Below are 15,223 nucleotides of genomic sequence, written 5' to 3' on the forward strand. Positions count from 1 at the left end.
TGGGCCGTGTTCAGGTTGTTCAACATGCACTGCAATTTAAATCCGGCAACAAGATAGAAAGGGTGTTTAAACATCAATGCATATTTTTGCTGCACCAGGAGCAGTTTTATGGGCATAAAAGAGCAAGGTAACTACTTTTTATTTTCTATCTCCCCGTTCGGGCATTGACAGCTACATAACATTACAATTTTCCTACGCAGAATCTGCCACTAACCAGTAGAGATCTTCTAAACAGCTTACATTTTAACGGACACACCCACTGATAAAGTTTCGCTACACAGCACGAGAAATAACAAGCCACAACTGCTTCTCGTTGGAACAAGAAATTATTTTGTTACATCAGAGTGTATTTGCTAATAGACGTCAAAAGGTAGCGTTCAGTTCTTGTGTTCTGCTCAAGTTTGGCAGTGTGCAGTTCCGCACACTAATTCCGCTTTTTTCTTGATACATTCATGTGTGTGTAGGAGGGAGCCTAAAAGCAAAGTTAGGCGCTTTTAAAGGAAGGGCTCATCTTCATTATTATGAACGTTTGAATTTTGGTCAGTCTGAAGCACATACTGCTTTTCGGGCGCTGGCAATCATGATTCCAATCCTACCTGCGGCACATTAGATAGGGGTATTCCAGTCATTGTCTGTTGAGCTTCGTAATTTTGGTTGCTATATCTTAGAAGGCGTGAATAGAAATAGGTAAGCATGTTTTTTACCGTATTATTTGTCCTCGTAAGTAATGGCTGTACTAGCATTTAGGCGACGAGAAAATTGCCCACTTACAACGTGCAACTCAAGACTCTGCATTGATGCACGCCATTTTTCTGCGCCTGAACTTTTGACAGTGCTGACCCAGCTATGACGCGGAATGCTCTTTCCGACCTGTAACTGAAAAGGAGGCTCAACATGTGCCAGAAACAGCGAATGACATCAGGCTAAGGATCCTGTATCGCAAAGCGGTGTCATTAGCCTTCTCGAAGTCAAAAAACCCGGTTACGCAAAACTTCTTATGGACGAAGGCATTCTTAATGTACGCTTCAAGAGCCAAGAAGTGGTCGTTCCTGCATCGCCCCAACCTGAAGACTGCCTGGAAGCTGTAGTAGAATGCCATTATACTGTAGAAAGTAGACGTCTCCTATTTACCACCTTCTCGAACAGCTTGCACAGGCGGATTCTCCAGGCAACAGGACGATAATGTGCTAATGATTTTGGGTTATTTCCCTCTGTAAGAAAAGCTATTACTATATCTCCTTTCTGCAAGACCTTGGAAGGCACCCGGAAAGCCGTATTTAGTTGTATAGGTGGAGGAGTGTTTCAAGTGTGTTTGCGTTTGGTCGTGGTATCATCGTGGATGTAATGTTGTCTGCACCCTGAGCTTAAGGCTTACATGTGCTCAGGGCACCGCTTAACTCAAGAATTTTAAATTCAGAGTTGTAAGCAGATTTTGACTCGTTATTGTCACGTTAGGGCTCCCTTTCTGCACCTATTTCGTATAGCATGAAAGCCTTCATGTAGGGTACAGAACTGAGCAGGTGTGGAAAATGTTGTGCGAGTGTGTTACCCTGGTCTTCAAATGTGTTCCTTGTTGTACGTTCCATGGGCAGGCTACGCGTCTGTCGTCCACGCCTGCGTCGCAAACTAATCGTACGTCGAAAGAACAGTGAATCACAGCCTGCTACAACCAGAGCACATTTAAGATTTTTATGTGTGCCACATAACAGTTTTTAGAACTCATCTGCGATCAGCCCACAGGTGAATGTGAGTAGCTTTCTACGAATGGAGCCCAATAAAGACGGGAGCTGTGGCTTCCGATGACATCCCACAATTTCTCACAGCAGTAGCAGCCCATCTAGCCCCTTGCGCATGTGCGGAAACAGACAAAAATGTGAAACTTACGGCAACGTTGTTGATGACGGAGATAACAGCAGTTGTCTGAAAAAATAACAGATACGCCTTTCGCAGGGCCGTCTTTGCGGAAATTCAGCTTTCACTAAACAAGAACTAATTTTAACAAAACACCTTGAAATTCAGAAATGGTCAAAATTTGTTGTGTTGGTTTAACTGTTACAGATAGGTTACAGCAAGCGAAGGAGGTGCCGGAAATGTTCGATTTACGAGTGAAAGGGGTTATTCGTCATCCGTCATCTAGTATAATACACCGAATGCTTCGTGCCCTCAAAAAAGGAGCGACATTTGTAGCAAGGCACGCATCTTGGAAAGGAAATGAAACTTTTGTGCTTCTACATTGCATTGAATTACATGTATAGAAAACCAAGGACCACACAGCACAGAGTACACAAATGAAAACAAGAGAAAGTAAGAGGTAACAACCCGATAAACAAAACATACAGCTGTTTACATAATGTAGCTTTGCAGTTTACAACAGTTAGACTGTTTGGAAGTTTTTTGTCAATAAACTGAATAGAAACGCTATTAAGTTTAGCATCTACCAAACTTGTGCGATCCAAATACAACGAAATGTTAAGACAAATATTATAGCGCACCTCAACTTCTCGGCCCCGATAATGGCGGGTAAAACTCTACTGGCAGCGCACCCTAATTCCATAGACGGGGGTATGCATACTCACGGTGGCGGGTGATCCAGCTGTGCAGGCTTGAGCAGCGTCGCCATAGCACTGTTGGAAAAAAGGCGAGGAGAAATCCAGGTTACCTTGGTTGTGAGAAAAGCCAAGGTTACAGCATCAATTGAAGCAAGGCACAAGAGATTCTTCTTCCCTCTGGCAATCATCAATACTGTGTCGCTATTGTTTTCGGCAGGTAATTCTCAACTTGCGGGAAAAATGATTAAACTCGCCATCATTTGGGAAGGATATGTTTGATTTGTTTTCGCTATTAGGGCGCGTGTTATTTTATAACTTCTGGACCATGTGCACTATTGCGCAACACTCTCCTCACTGGAGCATTTTTGATTAATGTGTTCGAATGTCCGGATAGCACAGTGGTACCCCACCTATTTCTGCCCCAAGAAAATATTTGGTTCAAATGCCCTTTCACCTATGCTAATACAGTAAAAGCTGATGAATTCAAACTTGGCTATTTTGAATTTCCGGTTCATTCGAATTCACGCCCTTGTTCCGGTTCATCCCTGTATACTTCAACGGGGGAGAACTCCCGATAATTCGAACACGTCGGTACCCACAACGGTTATTCCGAATTATGATCGCCTGGTTTCCACCGCTCCTCGCAGAAGAAGCCCGCTCAGAGTGATTACAATGTGTTGCAACTCGAAACCAAACCAAATTAACTAGAGAGGTAAAATAACGAAACAAGAACAACAGCGTGGTGCGCGTGCTACGCTCCTGCATCAGCTTATTTCGCTTCCAGAGAGGGCGCCGCGCTCCGGCGCCAGTGCTCCGGTGCAGGCCTTTATTATTTACGAAACATTATTTACAAACTCACGTGCCACAAACGTATAGTAGCGTTTAATTCGCGATAACCAGTCCAGAGGTGGCTTCTTTGTGCTCTGCCCGCACTGTGTGGCGAGATTTCCATTCATTCTAGCGCCCTCCCGCTAATTCGAACTCCGCTTAATTCGAACAATTTTATGGTCCCATTCGAGTTTAATATAATGAGACTGTACTGTTCTATTGTGGATATACTCTGAGCGCATTGGTTGTATTTTACCCCCAACTCATGAGCCCGTGCTTGACTAGCAGAGGTGGTGGCGACGATAGTTGCACATACGTGCTTATAGAGGTGACATCGCTGCCGTCTTTTGAGTGTCAAAAAATGCAGACTTGTGGCCCAAGTAGTCTGAATGCCCTGGTTGCCCACGCGTAGTATTATACTTGCTTTCAAAATGAAATGGGTAGTGCAAGAACATTTGGCAACAACAAAAACCGTTAAGTGGGCCACGGTAATTCTTCCTTACGAACATAACGCCGCATGCCTTTTTACTCTTGCTCGAGCAACTAGGATTACCAGACCGGTGTTCCCATTCTGACACTACTTCCAAGCTGATTGTCGGAGCATCTTGGCAGGGAGGGTGTCCCCACCAACTTTCCGCCTCCTCTCGCAACATCAGCTTCACAGAAACGTCGCCCTCACCTGGAAACCAGCCCACTGTACATTTACAGGCGATAATTTTGCGCACTCTCCTCCCAGGTCCCAGAAAAGTAAACGGAGTCCACGCCATTGGTTACATTTCAGGACATTACACCGTGCTAACTACTCTACAGACAACAATTCCCTCAACTTCACTCCAAGCTGTCTAAATCAGAAGAAACGACTATTCGTCGCATCCAAAGAAATACCTTCGTCCATCCAATTCCCTTACCCCCCATGTTTCCCACTCAGTTTCCCTCCCAATGCATTTTTTGCTCTAAGCCTGGCATACTAGTCCACATTTTATTAGACTGCGCGCATAACTCCGACCTCCCACTCTTTCCTCGCCTCCTCTCCCTTCATGAGCTCTGGGAGAACCTGTTTACATGCGACCACCTGAACGTCCAGCAACTACTGGCAACTAGGGCATCGGTCTCGCGCTCATCACTTGGATTCCTGGACTAGGGAACCACTCCTGCTTTATGGCTCAATAATGTTTCGTACTACAACTACTACTTAGTTTCCAGTAGTCTGAGCAATTATTTCGCCACAGTTTTATACACTTTTGCTCGCATTGTTTAAGGCACTATTCAAAAATTGGGTAAGGCTTTTATCGAACCCCAGCGGCTTTAATCCTGCAACTTAGGACTGCTACACAGATTTCCTGTAAGAAAATGCAAGCATGACTTTTGAAATGTTCTTTTAGTACATGTATTCTGCTTGCTTTTGTTGTCCTAGACTGCAAGTGAAATATCTAGGATTTGTGAAAGCGATGTCCGCGGTGGCGGTCTATATTGCCTCACAATGACCGCGTTTGCTGATTTTGCGGCAAATCTGTCATGCAGACGTCGACATTACGGGTCTGTGCATTGTGCGGCCAGTCTGCCATGCAAACTTCAGCATCACTTTTCTCGGCCAATCTTGTATGCAATCTTCAGCATCATTATCTGGATATTCCTGTAACTGTTAATCTGACTGGCACTGTTTTGCATTGGCATCTTGCACACGATATAAGTACTGCAGAAGCTTTGCTCACAGAAAATGCTGTTGCCAACAATCAACAAACCCCGTATGCAGTTTTCTTTAAGTTTCTTCCTCATAATGCTTGAAGTCAATACTTTCTTTGTCGACAGCCGGATTTGGTTACGCATATATTGAAACTTAGAAAACACATTTACTTGGTGAGAAGGTTGTTCAAATATGTGAACAGAGTCCTCGGCGGACATTACTTATTGTGTCTAAATCTAAAATATTTGTAAATGTATTACGGAAGTCATTCCTCCAGCTCCAGGAAGCCGAACGGTAATGGGAGCGCCGCAAGTGCTTGCCGTGTTGAAAAAATTGGAATTCGCCGACAGCGTCAGGTTCCCAGGAAGGGTTACTCCACCTGCATACGTACAGCACATGAGAATCACCTCGCGCAAAATTCATGCTAAACAATGCAGTCCGGACTTCTTTCTGTACCCTGATGCCTTTGCTGACGTCATATCGCTTCCGAAAAAAAAACCTACGGATATACTTTGAAGGACTACGCTTGCTTGTGAAAGATTAAACAATTTTAGAAGAAATGATTCAGTGCGTGCATGCTTACGTATATTTAATTTCAAAAGAAATATTTTAATATCGTTCTCTTCATTGTTTGCGCGACGTTTACTATGCTTACGACATCGTGTACTTTTAATTTCTCGCACCCCACCACGATTATGCTCCCATTCATTCGCCACGTAACATTATTACGTCAATTGTTTTGATAATCTCGAAAACTCAAATATTGCCCTTTATAGTATCACTTTTTTCTTCTCGTAAATCAATTTTCCCTGATGCCATGCTGTTTCAAAATCAAGTAAGTAGCGTTTGATCTCTCTTCCAGAAAAATACTTCAAGCAAACGTTATTTCCTGTCAACTAGTTACAGCTCTGCACCTCCTGTTTTGTAAAATCTTCAAGTTGTGCCTCGCATTCTTGAAGAGAAAAAGCAGTATTTTAATTGATTTTCGCATTTTTGTGCATTGCGAAAGAAATTTCGGAAGTAAGATATTTGATATTTCGTCTGGCGTTTCTGTCTAACCGTAATAAATTAACATCACCGACACAGCTGAAAGCCTACTCACCCAGCAGGCGATTTGCAATTATTTGAAGGAGAGGCCCCAGTGCATTGGCAGTCCCTTGAGGAGAACCGTTGGCAACGACCCCCGTCAGGACACACTGCGGGTTGACCCATAAAGCGGGCGTTGAAAAGGAAGCTCACAGGAGTGTTTTGTTGTTACATGTGTAGGATAACTTCTACAATTACTCCACAGCTCTGCAATTGGTTGTTTCGCGTATCTATTTATCTATGTACCTCCATCCACAATGAGAGGAGAGCACATGCACCCAGGAACCTTACGCGCGGTGTGCGCAGCGCGCGTATAACTAAACTGGGTTTCAATCTACACTACCGTACGTTTGCGTACGTGAACAACCTACGAACGTGAAGCTAAAACTGCCTATTGCCAACCAAAATAGGCGGAAGCGGCTCTAGTAATCATCAGTTGTACTCGACGCCCATGTCGACGTTGCGCGAGCTTCAGTAAAAGCACACTTTCCACATTTACTTTGAACCTCACAATAACGAAATTCTTTCGATCTGAAAACCGTGCAGTCGTCTCCCGTAGATACCCAGATGAAGCCCTCAGCGTCCTGAATTAAACGTCTTTCGCGTTAATTCTAATACTGCATCGCAATAAAAACAAGGACTAAAGCTGAGCAACCGACGATGAGCGCTGTACAACCTAACTTTTATATCAGAAACACGTCATATTGTTAAACGCGCATTAACACACGCCGAAATCATCCAACGCGGTAGCAAATGAACTAAATCCCGTGGCACACAAAAAAATCGGTCGCCGTCGCAACCTACAAATGTGGATGTCCAGCATACCACTACAAACGGGGATGGAGGAGGCTATTCAATATTTCCCGTAGTCTTGGCGGGCTTGTCGCTTGTGTTCGGCTAGTGTCACTAGGTAGGGGCACAGAGTATCGGCACTCTTTTCTCCTATATTGTTCTGTGCCGCTGACATGATCATTGGTCAGTTCCCATTAGGTGACATTTGTTTACACTGAGACGGTTCATTGGCGCCGCCGTTTGGTTGTTTATGCTTTTTAGCCGACCAACTCTGGTAGGCTTAGCTGGTCTTCCCTTCTCTGCGAATGCGCGCGACAGATGTCGTTTCGAATGCGAATAAAAGATAACGCGTGCAACAGCATTTCAGCAGCAGAAGTGCGTCCAAATATGCCATTTTGCTGAATCACTCGGTAGTGTTGTTAACAAACGACCCGGTCGAAGTTTATGGCGAAGCCATAGATGCGGCAATCTCGCAACACTGATAAACGCCAAAATGGCCGCCGTCGCTGACTTGCGTGCCTCAGTGGCGGTACTCAAATACCTTATCTACTGGTATTTGAGTGGAGATAAGGTATTCTCTTAGAGATAAGCTATTCTCTCCATGCATCAGCTCGTCGTCTTAGGCACGACCTGCTCTAATTAGTGACACTATTCCAGCCTAGCCTTCAAGAATTATCTGCAAGCATAAACTTTTCCAGAAACGCATGGCGGAGGGGGGATAGGGGGGTCCTATTGTTAGCAGGCGCCCTATCATCCATAATGCGGTTTCGATGCTTGTTTTGTGGTTTCGTTAAGCGAGTTCTGATCTCTATGCTGTATGCCTGATTAGGCTGACGCATGCGGTCGGCGCCTTTGGCCTTAGCGCCTTGGCATTTTGCCCACGGATGTGAAATCATTGGGGGGCCGAGCAATGCAGCTTTGCTGAGAAACACAAGATGCCATCCCCTCCCCACCACACTATGCAAGTGTTTGGTTCTTTGAGATGGCTAGCTGTACAGTAAAATGTCGTTAATTCGATTGTCAGGTGAGTTAAATAAATGTCCGAAATATACGAATGTCGAATTATCGAATAAATAACAAAAGCGCGCATTTTCAGTTCTTTTATTCCATACCTTTACTTTGAGAATGAGTTCGTGACGCTTGTTTTTTTTGTGTGTTTGTTTGTGTGGGCAAATATGGGTCGTCTTTCTGCACAATCCTCAAGGCTTATCTAGTATCAATACACCAAATAGTCCACCAACAAATCCTGCTGAACTGATCGGAAACGACTAGTCGGTGGGCATCCGACCATCTATCTAGCGCAAGCGTATTGTCCGGAAGATCATACCCAACTCCTCTTCGTCTGCTTTGCTGGAGGTAAGCGACCCTGGCGGTGGTTACTCGCAGCACGCATGACCGCGTGTGCAGCCGCACCAACCCAAGTTAACTTCCACGGAGAACATAGGAAACCAGCTGGCGCCACCTCTAGAGGACACTCTCATGGCTCAACTGTTTCTAGAACAGCTGTTGCCTTGAATAAAAAAATAGAAGTCTTCCTTTGCCTCCGCGATAAACCTCAAAAGCGCGTCGTTGCTGCCTATGGATGGCGAGCGATGGCGGCGGATGGCCCTCCGCTACGGCAAAATCGGTCGCTGCTCTCTGTTGCTCTAAACTCGCGTGAAGGTGGTTGAGACAGTAACGATGGAAAGTGATGTTCTGTGCGTGGAATTTGCCCGGTGTCGGGGAATTTTCGGCTACAATTTTAGTCAGAACGGAAAAACGGAATCTATCCAAGACAGCCTCTAATACAGTTCGTAAAACAGGAGGGAGCGTAGAGGCAAGAATACTACAGGAGAAAGAGGTAGCAAAGTGCGAAACGGTGGCGGCTGAAAGGCTGAAGCCGGTTCGCATGAACGTTATTTCGGGTGCGCCCAAATCCTCGTGCTGCTACAAGAGATTGCTCCAGCAGTCCCGATGCTGAACTAAAGTTACCGCAATCACCTAACAATTCCTAATTCTTTTTCCTATGAGCAGTTTTAACTTAGAGCTTCAGCTTACAAAGAAAGCCTACGTTTTAGTACAAAAAGTGAAATGCATAGTCAAATGTTGCTGAGCGGCAGATGTAGTAGGAATTAGTTCACGCTGTAACTCTGATACTCTGAACGGCGTCTGCGTCCGGAACGCTACGTAAAGTAGACATACGTGGCGCTAAGGCCCAAAACGTATCAGAAATCCACGTAAGCATCTGCAAAGGGAGAATGCAGGGAAATTTGCGGAGAATTCTGCACAAACTTGAGGGGGAAAAGTGCTAAAAACAGGGAATTGTTTAACCTTGAAATGTGAATTTTCTTCCCAGTGCGGAACATCCGTGACGATGGGTGCTCCGAAAAGTCGTTTCAGTTATGCCGTCGTTGACTTGTCTCCAGTCCGAATTAACCAGTGCACGTGCAATTCCGCGTCGAATTAGCGAATGTTGGTTGCCATAGGGCTATGTACACTTTTGTAGGGAGGGTGTGGGAATGATGGATTATCCGGATTTCTCAGTTAGAGGGGGCCGAATTAACTAAATGCTACAGTAGTTCCAGTGACTAAACGGCGTTAACGTCGTCACGTTCCTGTAAATAACCAAGTTCCTTGGTGGAGGGACTATAGAAAGCAGGCTGTCGCATTCTTCGCCCAGCATTGCTATTTCCGCCGTCTCCACGATTTTTCTTGTCATGTGGTCACAATGACGCTTAATGACTTGGCATTGGTTAATTTCGCAGTGCACTTTTCTGCATTTCCCTTGCAATCTCGGCAGTGTATGCATAACTTCCCTTTCACACTTTTTGTGAAAGGACTTTTGTCAACTCTCTATTTTGAAATCCTCACCGTTCCTTGTTTCGCATAATGCCTTTTAGGCAGTTCGTGTAGTGGGCGCTTCAACTTTGTATTTCAGCTGTCCATCTCAAATATCATGACAACCCGTTCGTACGCTCGACGTAGCGACTAAAGTTGAGATTCTGAATGAATTTAAGAAGAAAGACGTGTTGCAGGCCAATAACAGTGCTGTTCTTGTGCTTCTGTTTCATTTGGAAGTTCGGCGTTTTCGGAGTGTCCTGCGGTTCCCGTGCATTTGGTATTACCGGGAATCAACTGTAGTAGCGTATATCAATGTTTGTTTCGCAAGTTCGTAGCCCTAACCTCGCAAGAAACATAAGAACGAAAGAAATAACATTTTCTGGCTTTTCGGTTTGACTGAGCTTGCTCCCCGGAATCCCTCCGTGTTGCACGCACTTCGGGGTCATTAGCGAATAGGGCAAAAAAACATCGGCAGGCTCTGTTGACTAAAAGTAGTAGTTAACGGACCAAGTTGCTTTGTAAGGGCTAGTGTACGTCAATGGTGCGGCGCCGAGACTATAGGCGGAAAAGCAAGATTTTGGGCTGCATTTTCAAAACTCGTATCTCTTCCCGTGCTATCTTGATTTTGAAGAATGTGCGTGAACAGGTTCTTGAAACGGCGTACGAAGGAATAAGTTTGCGCAAAAGACGAGGACGAAGCGAAGACAGGACAAGACGAGCATAACTTCCAACTTGTCCTCCTGTCCTTTCTTCTCGTCGTCCTCGTCATTTGCGCAAACTTATTCCTCCGTACGTCAGGAACCAACTAGCCAGCAATCATATCCTACAAAGTCTCAAAACGGCCTTTTCCCTAGCCCGCGTGAGGCTGAAGTCTACGCACTGTTCCTCAGCCTCAAAGGTACTCTGGTGAGCTTAACCCAAAAGAACTGGCGAATGCCTGTTTCTTGGCACCTTTCTTGCGTTGCGACTGTGACTAGTATTCCCATCTCCCCAAACCGGCTACATTAAAACCTCGTCGCGCTGCCAGCAAAGCTGATTTTCATTGCTTGCGTTGCGGCGTGCGTTCCTATCGGCTTACCTTGAAATATAACCGGCTTCAACAGGCGGGCGGGCTCACGCAGTTTAGCTTCCGCGACGTAGTTTTTTTGCCCCCTGATGCACACCCCGATTGCACCATTGCCGTGTCACTAGTAGCTAAGTTAGAAATTTGCTATAGCGTACGCTAGAGGCTGTAATAGTCAGTTTTGCGACACGTACACTGCGCAAATTTAGGTTCACTCACGGGTCTTGTTCCGCATCTGCCGCAGTTGTTTTACGTTACCAAATTTGTACTCGATTCTGTGAATGTCCTGCGCTTCCTTCGGGATTTTTTAAATTTTATTTTTATTCAGAACTTCCTCTCACATGCGGCGGAAGTTAGCTCCGGATTACGGTTACGCGCTTGCAGTTTCCAGAATGACGCCCGTCTTGACCTGCTGGAAGCCACGCCGTGCTAGGAATACCGTGTGGCGCTATTGGCTCTAGGCATTCCAAAGCCATGCATAACCCCTCTCGATTTTTGCATCGTTTTTTTCACCGTCCTTACCAAATATTCCAGTTCGCACAATTGAAATAGCTACGCCAGCGTAAACTGTCTGTCATCTGCGACAAAACAAAGTGCTCAGTGATACGTTTCTGAATACGACGGACTCTAACAGTAATCTAAACACATGAAATTATAACTTTCCTCTAGCCCTTGTCTCAGGCTTCCTGCTCGGTGAGAGCAGAATTAAATGTGGTGTAAATGCAGATACCGAAAAATGCTTACACTTAAAGTAAAAAGGCTCATGATGATGATCATCATCACGAAGGTGTTGATGATGACGATTAGAGCTGAAGAAATGTCAAGAAGACTGTGTCTTTATCTACGCATTGGTATTATTTGCACTTATAGGTGAAGTTTAACTACAGAGTTCAGAATAGTTGTCGGAAATATTTTTGTGTCGCTTCTAGCTACTATGACACATTCCTATGACAGAAAAACGCCTGCCTTACATGTTTGTACTGCGGGGATTTTTCTGTTGAACGGTAACGTAAACCCTATGTGTATCTTACGCGGACGACCAAGATTCTGCGAAAAAGTTTCATCATTCCGTTCATAGCGCAAGCAGGCTTCAGCATTTTTGCTGCTATTTGGTTAACATTGATCCTACTTATAGTATTACTTCTACTTTTATTAAAAGAAGTAGCAACGTCAGGCGACTTACTCTAAAAACATTGGTCACGCCAGTAACGGTTCCGGTAGAAGGGGTCTGTTAACAAAAGGAGAAAGTAAATGCAAAAATAAGGTTAGGTAACCGTATTGATTAGTCCCACATGTCAACAAATGTTCATCGGAGGCAGTTTTTCTCTTTTTTAGGTATGAGTCGCGTGCGCGACTCAGAATATTTCGCGGCAGTACTCAACAATACGACGCGGGAAAACACAACCACTTCCAAGAAATGCGTAAAAAAACCCCTACCCATGGAGCTAAAAGGTTGGACGGACCACCCGGACGCATTTCCGCGATGTCAGGACAGCCAGCGCAAATTTTCAAAAAATTAATAGTGGCTTAGCTCGGCAATGCCAGGATATACGTAGCGTGAGCTAAGGTTCAGGAATCCAGTCCAATCCCATTCAGTCCAGTCCAGTCCAGTCACTGCTCCTCGCACATGCGCAGCATGGCTCTCCAGGAACCACGCAAAACAGCTATCAAGCGGCTCCGGCGCAGCGTCAGACTTGGCTACTGCGTACCGCAGGCGCCAAGCTGGGCACGCGCCGGCACCAGTGCGTCTGCCGCGGCTATGACGTCACTCCTCTGGAATGCGCACACCGGCGAATGTGCAGACCCAATTGTCTACACACCCGTACTCCAATTGGATTAGATTTCCATACCCGTCCAATCGAATACAATTCAATTTATTCAAATCCAAATCCAATCCAATCCAATGCTCCTCGCGCTTGCGCAGCACAGCCCTTCAGGTCCACGCGAAACTGCTCAACCTCTCGCGCTACAAAAATTAAACCACTTACACTCAATGTGAACGCTGTCGAAGTGCGCTGCAGTGATTCGCCAAAGAGTTTGTGGTGGCATCTGCTGGCTATCTTCAGATTCAGCCTAGCGTTATCTTTCAACTATAATTTAATCCCCTCAAAGGTACTTGAAGATACAAAGACAGAACGTAAAAACGCGAAAAAGCGTAACTACGGTACATACAAATAGACTGCTAACTGGAGAAGATACTTTGCTAAAAGAGAGCAATAAAAAACGATGATTGCTTATCATGTCTCGTTGTTTATGCCGTATGCAGACCTCATGGCCAAATATGTGTTCTTCCCAATAGACCAGCGGTTAAAACTAGCTCTCTGTACGTGCGCGTCCTTTTTAGTCTTAGTCTTTGGTAGCGCTATTTATTGTTCAGTTCACATTTTTTGCCTTTTCAAATTGTGATTCTTACCGAGTGTTGCTAAGAAGATCACTAGGATTCCATTAAAAGGGACACGGGTAAAAGTGTTATTTTGCAGGGTGGACCTACGTGTTACCAGAGATCACAGCAGGGTGAAAACGATTAGCCCATGAGGCCGTATCCAGGAAACAACAAATTTGTGATTCAATTTTGGGCTGTTGAGACACCATTTGCCGGCACGAAGATCGGTCAGTATATGGCGAAGCATTTGCAGGCGTTTAGAATTGTCTTTCTATAATTATTTAAAGCTACAGTATGACAGCTGTTTTAAGAGTCGGTAGCAGTACGGAGCTGGCTCCGATTGGTTGTGGTCCCAGCTGTACGATTATAATGGCACATACTTTCAGTAGCAAAATTACATAATTTATGATTATCAACGTTTCAATATTACCATAACTACTTCGGAGACTTTAAACGTCCCGGTCTTAAAATACCCACAGAAGTGGTAAAATTATGCTGGGCTTATGATGCCAGAAGCGCAACTCATACCCACGAGTTACCTGCCACGATGACGAAATTATACATGGCAGAAACAAAAAAGAATGCGGTGGTGCTAAGTCATGCGCAGCGGCTTTCCAGATAGGTTGTTTATTACAACCTCCGCTGTTTGAACATTCTCTACACGAAGCAGCAGCCGTCGGCCGTATTTTTGTAGCCATGGAGACCGCATCCGCTCAACACACGCCATATTACAGTTTTTCAGACACACTGCTTGATTGTGACTGATAATAACAATCACCTGAAACATAACGCTTTTCTAGCAATACCTTCCTTCATAGAGCATCCCCGTAGCACCTTTAATACAGTTATATGAGATTCTAGCAAAGGCTTCTACAGATTCACTCAATAAAATTCAACTTCAAGTCGCGCTACTAGCATGTAATTGAAGAAGTCAATTAGCATTGACAACGTAAGCAGTCTTCCTAAGGCTCACCATTGATGTGCAGTAGTCCAGCTGGTTTCCAAGACACTGAAATGAATAGCCATAAGTCTAGGTATGAACCACAAATCGCCAAAAAATGCTACAACTGCCTTGCAGGTAGGCTTTTATGAGAACATATGCTTCATGATCTGAAAGCAGTCTTTGAGCGCTTTGTGTATGTACGCTAAACTGTCCGTGGGTAGTTCCATGTAATTGATGGGGTATTCTGTTTACAATAAGTAGAAGGTCATTTTTATTTAGGAACCATGAACATACGCAGTCTGAAAATTAAGAATTATTTTAGGAGTAAAAGGTATAGCTTTTAATCACTGGCGGTTTTGCTGTCGGTTGTAGACACTTGGGAACGTGCCCTACAGGGACAATTATAATAAACAACTGTTCAAAAGCAGTAGAAACGCACAAAACAATGAGTAAGAAGAACGTACCTCTCCGATGCCCAGTATGTTGTTCAGAGTAACATCGACGCAGGCGGAAGCAGCTGCAGAGAGGGCGAAGGGTGCATATTATCAGCAATGGTATATAAATGTACACAGTTGCAGTGATGATCTCTTCTTAAACTCCTCTTCTGGTACCGCTGAGAAAAGTATTTATGGGGAATTATGGGGGTGTGAAGAGGAGCCCGGAGTTCATTCGGGTGGGAAGGGGTAAGGTAAAGGAGGACGAGGCTTTATTGCTACGGGATCACTTATGATGCCATCAAGGTCATTATCATAATCATCAATACCTTCATCATCACACTAAACTGTTTATGCCAGCCGCGGACTTGCCATGACTGTGAATAAATATTCCTACCGCATTCTCGCCTTATAACTTCGTGCCTTTGGAGGTGCCTTTGGAGACATAAGCACCTGACTGTATATCTTTCTTCAAGGACTGGACGATCTGAGACGACGGAGCTTGGCATTTGGGCACCAAGCCCTGCTCATTTAGCTTCCTTCCTACCACTACCAATTGCTACCAGGCGCAACTAGCGAATACTCTCGCCACGACCAGCCCGGCCATAATGCTGTTCCACCCGCACAATTTCAGACACTGC

At 44.9% G+C, this 15,223-nt stretch overlaps 1 long non-coding RNA gene across 1 annotated transcript; it reads right to left on the bottom strand.

Moving 5' to 3' along the window:
* Window positions 1–12,005: 12,005 nt before the first annotated feature.
* Window positions 12,006–14,674, bottom strand: LOC144148036 (uncharacterized). The gene is made up of 3 exons (XR_013317949.1): window positions 14,613–14,674; window positions 14,179–14,214; window positions 12,006–12,050 (listed from the first exon to the last, which is right to left on the bottom strand). It is a non-coding gene; the product is annotated as an uncharacterized LOC144148036 (long non-coding RNA).
* Window positions 14,675–15,223: the final 549 nt, after the last annotated feature.

This window comes from Haemaphysalis longicornis, unplaced genomic scaffold (genome assembly GCF_048455015.1).
Source record: "Haemaphysalis longicornis isolate Haplotype H1 unplaced genomic scaffold, Haemaphysalis longicornis Haplotype H1 scaffold_730, whole genome shotgun sequence".
In the NCBI taxonomy this organism is placed as follows: Eukaryota; Metazoa; Arthropoda; class Arachnida; order Ixodida; family Ixodidae; genus Haemaphysalis; species Haemaphysalis longicornis.